This window comes from Micrasema longulum, unplaced genomic scaffold, assembly GCF_059751315.1.
Source record: "Micrasema longulum isolate JH-2025_06_02 unplaced genomic scaffold, ASM5975131v1 h1tg002143l, whole genome shotgun sequence".
In the NCBI taxonomy this organism is placed as follows: domain Eukaryota; kingdom Metazoa; phylum Arthropoda; class Insecta; order Trichoptera; family Brachycentridae; genus Micrasema; species Micrasema longulum.
This window is the reverse complement of record NW_028279308.1, coordinates 281,906-289,253: the sequence shown is the minus strand read 5'-3', so window position 1 is coordinate 289,253 and position 7,348 is coordinate 281,906. Positions and strand designations below refer to the sequence as shown.

Sequence of the window (7,348 nt, the reverse complement as noted above, 5' to 3'; positions counted from 1 at the left end):
AGCAGAAGTATGGAATATTGAGCTAGAATAAGATGTGCAAGCATAGAATGTTAATCTAAAATTAAGTGTTATATATTTGTTTGATTTATTTTATTTTATTTGAGAAATCAACAGTTCTACATACATATTTATAGTAAACAAACAGATATAGTGTATAAACTCAGAACTAATAACAGATTTCCACAAAGTAAACAAAGTTAGTAAAGAAAATATATTACATATCAAATAAATACATATAAGTTTATATATATAAAGGTTATTTTTATGTACTTGTAAATATTTTTCAATAATTGAAGTATTTTGATGTTGAGCTAGAATGAGGTGTTTGGCTCGCAAAGTTATTCAACAATATATTGTTGCATAGTAATAAATAATGTTAGAACGAGATACATATAATTACAGTGCTAGAACAAGATGCTGTGCTTACATGGAATGTTGGTCTAGAACAAATGTTGCGCTAGAACTAGATCTTGAGCTAGAATAGTTTTGCTAGTAAAATTATTGAACGAGCATCTCATTCAATGGTTGGCTAGAACAATGAGCAATGTTTAAACGATATACGTTTAGTGAAAGAATGGATTGTGCTACAGTAAGATACTGCATTAAAACGATTGTATGCTATACCTAAGACGTATTGAAACAAGACATTATGAGCACATACGAGCTGCTAAATTCAGTTATACTGCAAAAGTAGAATGTTATGATAGGACAAAATATTGACCATTATGGAGAATGCAATTCTAAAATCCTTTAAATGCCTTTTTTAGAAAGTTATTTTAAAAATCGTTTACCATTATTCTATTGTGATAACATCAATGTATATTTACATATTTGTCTACCAATTTTTCGTTAATTAATCTGTATATCTTCATTATTATTTTTTTCGTTACATTTAATTTCTTTACAGCTGTTTGGATTAATATCTTCCATGGTGCTATTTTGTACTGTGCGGCATAAAAGAGGGTCTCGCACGTACAAATCCTACCAACCCGCCTCCTGACTGGAGAAACAGCCACTAGCTGAGACCTACAAGCCTAAATCCTCCGAGTGATCTCAACGAGGTATAATATAAGATATTATTTCAAATAAATAAATTCTACCCGAAAAAAAAATATAAAGTAAATAAATTCAGTATTTAAAAATATGTTTTTTTTTTTAATTTAAAATATATTTATTTTACATTTAATTGAGACACAAATCTTAACTCCATGGAACCACGGTCCTGTGTTGAGTTAGGAAAAATATATGTACAACACTTTTATAATCAATATCACCATATACATTGAACAGAACGAAAAAAAATTGATATAAACTACCTCAAATATTTAAAAAAACATCAAGGAGTTTCTCATTCAAATCCCTCCCCCTAAGGAAGATCCAGTCCTGAAACTTTTTTTTGAGAACAGATTTTGTACTTGATAGCTTAATACGCTTTTTCAAAATATTAAACACTCTCGTTGCAATGAAGGAGAGGTATCTCTGAGCAAAAGTCGCCCAGGTTTTGAGTATAACATAATTCATCCCCTGGGAAAACCTCGTACAAACGTTTTGCTGAAAGCTCTCCTTATTATTCGATCAGAAGTGTATCAGTGCCTCTTATAGGTAAAATTGCCTCACGTCCAGTTCCCCAATGCACTGGAACAACTGTTCTGATGGATATGTAGAGGACGCCAGAATATGATTATAAACAATGATTTCTGCGAAATTATTAGAGACTTTAAAATGGATGCCGCGCAACCTCCCCAGCCAGCTATTCCATAAGTCACAGTGTATTGAAGCGGAGCAAAGTACACACTTCTGAGAGTGCCAATATCCAGAATTTTTCTAAAAGACCAGAAAATATGGCACAGCTTTCTTAACTTAGAAGTCAGTGACTTGACCTGAGCCTCCCACTGTAGATTCAAATCAACCATACTACCAAGATATTTTAGAGAATCTACCCTTTTCAAAAGTTCGCATTAATTATCAGAGTAAAATCCCAGGTTAAGCGCACTACTTGATATTGTACTATTGTTTATGCAAAACGTTAGGTATTTAGTTTCATCGATATTCAAAATGGAAAGATTATCATCTAAGTATTTTTTAATAATGTTTGTACAATAGTTTACTTTTTGAAAAACACTTTTCCAGTCACCAGTCACCAGCCTAAAATAACAAAACCGTGTCGTCGGCAAACGAAATTGCCCTTCCGCCATTACTCAATTCACATAGGGAGTTTATTTAGACCAAAAACAGGATCGGTCCCAGGACGCTGCTTTGTGGAACTCCAGAAGCAATAGGTGACTTCGTACTTTGTGTTTTTCCCTGTGATGTACGAATGACTGTGTATTGCGACCTCAAAGATAAGAAATTCTGAAGCAATATAAGAGCCTTATCCCTGACTATGAAGGGTACATAATATAAATTATGAATATCTGACAATTAAATGTAATATTATTTATAAATATGTTTACGTAATTTTTTCTACATCTCTCTCTTATGTTAATGATTTGTTGCCTTTTGTTTTAGTCATTTGGTTGCAGCTGAAGATCTCCTTACTGGCAAAGTCGGACCAAACAAAACTCTTGAAATTCTTTTCACGATGACTACATATGTTTTACAAGGCATATTTTTATTAAAAATAAACCAAATTATGGACTTCTAATGAAAAAACAGTTAGGTCGTTTCTTTCTTACAAAATAATAGTAGGTACCTATAAAACATGGTAATATATTTTTATTTATTATATAAATATTGATAATTGGCTTCTTATCGATAAAGTTATGTTTCATATTAGAATTATAAGTTATTATTATATCTTTTCAAAGCTATTTGATAATCGAACGACGCAAAATTATTATTTGATTATACAAGGAATAACATAGATTTTATTTTCTGTTGTTTTTCAAATAAATAATTTTGAAAGTATTATTTTTTTTAAAAAACATTCTTTTTATTCTCATTGCAATTATGAACGCATTTCGTATAACAAAATAAAGTTTATTTATGTTGTTTTACTGTTTTGACTATAAAAATTCGCGAAAACGATTATTTTATTTATTTGAAATCACGATTTTACAAATATTTTACTAATCGTAAGTAGTAAATACAAAATATTTTTTGCAGGTTTGTCATATTTCTAAACGTAGTTTTTAATTTCGTAAATGTTACACAAAAAAAAAACTTACACATAATTAAACAAACTTTTCTAAGTTCGTGCTAATCCATTTTAAAATTTACTGTTTTTTCAAATATTAATACGTCTTCCAAAATAAAAGGGTGTGTTTTCATTATTTTAATAAGCCCAATTCAAAACATTAAGTTTATTTATATTAGTATCTCCTTATTTAGTTACTAATGTATTTTATAAGAATATGTAGGTACATGAAAAAATATTTTTTATTATTTATTAAATTGAAATAATCTCTAATACCAACCACAAATAAAAATCAGTTGTTTTTCAATCGAGATTGATCATTACAAGTCAAAAGTACAATAAAAAGTAATGGACCATACTTACTGTGATATGTACAATGAAATTTTGGAAAAAAAAGTATTTGTTTATGTAATGATAATAAATAATGATGATAAATATGACGTATTCTCATATTATTATTATGAGCTCTTTAGCTTAGTTTTAAAAAAGTTTATCTTATTGTACAAATTAGGTAATACTGCTTCGAACCGGTATTTCCTAATTATTAGGATAAGACATCTGCTTTTACTTTAAATAAATATTCATAATTTTAAATAATAGATTATTGCAAATCTTAAAGACTTTGTTTTAAAAACAGCAAATGTACAAATTTTTGGTTTGACCTTAAGACTTATTGTCTTAGAGTTCATATATTTTTTTTTGATAAAATACGTGTTTCTTAATTCGAGGAATTGAAAAAGTTAAATTTCTTTGATTTTTTAACGTAGTGTTTTTTCATGTCATTTTTTAAAGTAAATTCAATGGTTCATCCAGAGATTATGTTATATCATTTATATATTTCTTTTAAATATGTTTAAGGCATGAAACACATGTAAAATATTTACATTAGAACCATTTATACTATGTTTATTTAGTTGACACTAAAAACCACAAAAAAAACGTTTTTTTCCCATTGTTTTTCATAGATTAAATATGAGTTATATAAATTATTAATAAAAGTGTTAAAATACAATGCTTTAAAGGGGCAGGTATCTATGATTTTCTTTTATTATAATTACGTTTTTTTCATTGTTTATACGGAATAGTTTGTAAGGAGAGAGTTTTAATAAAAATTAACCTAAGTTCGATAAAAGTTTTCTAGAAAACCGTTGTTAAATTGTTATTGAAAAAAAAACTGTTCTTAAAATTTCACAACATAAAAAAGGTAGGCAAACCTACTAAAAAGAAACCTAATAAACATTACTTATCTTTAAATAAATGAAATGTTCTAAATATTGTTAAGGTAATATGAAATAATATTTTTTGGTATTGCATACTATTTCGATATATTTTTTTTATATAAAGATATATATGTTAGGTAATTTTTTTTACAATCACAAGAGTGATTTTAACAATATACAGTATCAAACTGTAATAAGAAATGTGTATATTAAACTGTTTTTGAAACAAGGTCTTTAGTTTGAGTATATTACATAGCCCCGATTAAACGTGTGTATGAAATTGTATATGAAATCAAAACCCTTCCTAACTGTAATATTAGATATATGAATCTAACCAAAAATAAGGTAAAGTTATGTGATTATTTATATACATAAGTGATAATTTACTGAGTTTAATTGATTCTCATTGACATTTTTGAATGCTTGTAGAACTTGTGATTTTTTTTAAAACAGAAACATAAAACAATAATAACAATGAACAAGATGCTTTCTTATTTTTTTAGCAGATTGAAAAAATATATGCTAATGTCATTTAATATTTCCAATGAATTAATAAAACCCCCCTCTGAAACATAAAAATTATTGTAAAGGTATTAAAAATTATAAGTTTGAAAACTATGTAGGTACTAGAAATGGGCGATTCGGTTATTTAAAAGAGGTGACAGTAACAGCTGTGTTTTTTTGAAACGTTTTTTAACTTACCGTTTTTCGGTGCAGCTATTATTTTGTCAGTAAACGAAATAATTTAGGTACGTTTCGTGTCTTCGGAAAGTGCGAATAATAAACCATGTATGTAATATTTAATATTATATCGTATTTTTTATTTTTTGGTTAAGATTAATTATCTTTATATCTAATTTTATTTCAAATATCTTGTTTTGTATTGATTTTAGGATGCCATTTAAGAAAAATAAATAAATACAAAAATACAAAACCTTTTATTGTAAACATAAAATACACGTTTCATAAGAAATCACCTACAAATAATAATTAAAAATATTTACAAGAATATTGAAAAACATGTACACTTATATTTGTTTAATAATAGTATCGAAATATTTTCTTTGCGTAAAATCACTAAATATATATAATCTGCCGGCTGGTTTCAAAACATGACGGTTGTTTTGTCAAGGTTTAAAATAAACTTACCCTAAATATTTTTACAGTGACAAATAACAAGTATAAATGCATTATTAGGTGTTATTGAATACTCGTGTTCTAAGGCTTCTTTAAACATAATTCATTGGTGCGAAGCAGACTTGAGTGTGGTTCTCTGATCTGGGCACCCCACGAATTGAAGTACTTTTTAATGCTGGAGATGGTTCAGAAGAAATTTCTGAGGTATCTTTACTTAAGGGAGTACGGATATTATCCGTGGTTGTACCCGTTTGACTTCATACTGGGAATGCTTGGCTACAACAGTTTGGAGAAAAGAAGAAATGCATACTTGCTTATGTATTTTTTCCGATTGATCCGTGGTATTACGATCAACATAGGTGTAACGGAGAGTATTTTTCTTTATGTTCCTAATGACTACCTGAGACATAGACAGCTTAAGCTGTTTTATCTTCCTGCTTGCAGAACCAACCTGCCGATGGTAATGCCAGTAGGAAGAGCAATGTCTTTACTCAACCGTATCTCTTCGGATATTGACATCTTTCATATTAGTGAAAAAAAGTTCAGAGAGGAAAGCATTTTTTCTCTATGATTGCTGGGTATTTTTATTTTACCATTTTTATAAATACAAATTTTAGTATTAAATTTTTCGTTTTATGTATGCGTTGAAATATTTTGTAATGTACATAAACGTTTATAAAATAAATAAATTGAAAATTGAAATCTGCTAATGTACTCGTTATTTGCAATAATTAAAATATTTCGTTTTCGTTAATTTTAAGACTTGACAAAGAAACAGTCATGTTTTGAAACCGGTCAGCAGATTAAATATATTTATTCATATAAAGATACAAAACACAAAAAAAACGTATTCCTCTATGAGACCAAGCGCCCTGTGTTGAGTAAGGATATTTAGTCGAGTTGTTACCACCTTTATGTAGGCACCTAGTTGGTGGCCTAATTTTGTGATGTACAAAGTTATGTGGGTGCACAGAATGAGAGCAAGTAAAACAGGGTACTTACGTTTTACACAAAGATTTATTCACGAAACTAAACTACTGAAGCTAACACATTGAAAGAAGGATTCTAATTACTATATTAGGCAAAATAAAATGAAGTTGGTAAATCTAAATTGGCGGTAATTTTGTGCCTCGAAGACGCGTGCGGTGAGGTCGGAATCCGGTAGTTTTCTCGAAGCCGGTTTGGCCCGTTCGTACGCTCTACGTCGGCGTTCGGCAATGTTCGGCTCGTGCCGTCGTTGTCGACCCGCCACACAGCCCCCTTCCAAGTTTTGAAATCTGTTTTTCAAAACTGACGCTGTATCACCCTCCTGCCGCTACGCGTTGTGTATGCCGGTTGTTCTGTTGGTGTTTCCGTTTCTGCTGGACTGGCTCGTTCTTCCGCTGTCTGGAACGCCGGCTTGCACCTGTCCAGCGAAACCTTTTTATGTTCGCCATCCACGTCCAGTGTTACCGTCTTTTCCGCCCTGGTGATGACCTTGTAGGGCCCCTTGTAGTTCGGCATCAGGGGTTTGTACACTCTGTCGTCCCTCAGAAACAAGTGTGTGGCTCTCTTTAGTTCCGGGTGGATGAAAACGTTACCTTTATTGTGGTGCTCGACTGGCCTTGGTTTGACGTTTTGCATGAAATTTACCAGTTGCCTAGTGTAGGAGTCCGGGTCAATGTAGTCGTTCGTCTGCTCCAGGATGTCTGCTGGTAACTTTAGTTTGCACCCATACAGCATCTCTGCTACTGAGTGCTCTGCATTCGTGCGCAGTGTGGCCCTCAGTCCGAGTAGTATGGTGCTGATCGATTTTGTCCACGGAACAGGGTGGTGAGCTTTAATGGCCGTCTTCAGCGTTCTATGAAATCGCTCG

The 7,348-nt window shown here is 30.7% G+C and overlaps 1 long non-coding RNA gene across 1 annotated transcript; it reads left to right on the top strand.

Moving 5' to 3' along the window:
• Nucleotides 1–902: 902 nt before the first annotated feature.
• Nucleotides 903–5,290, top strand: LOC148272956 (uncharacterized). Its single transcript, XR_015824719.1, has 2 exons — nucleotides 903–1,061; nucleotides 2,509–5,290. It is a non-coding gene; the product is annotated as an uncharacterized LOC148272956 (long non-coding RNA).
• The last annotated feature ends 2,058 nt before the right edge of the window (nucleotides 5,291–7,348 follow it).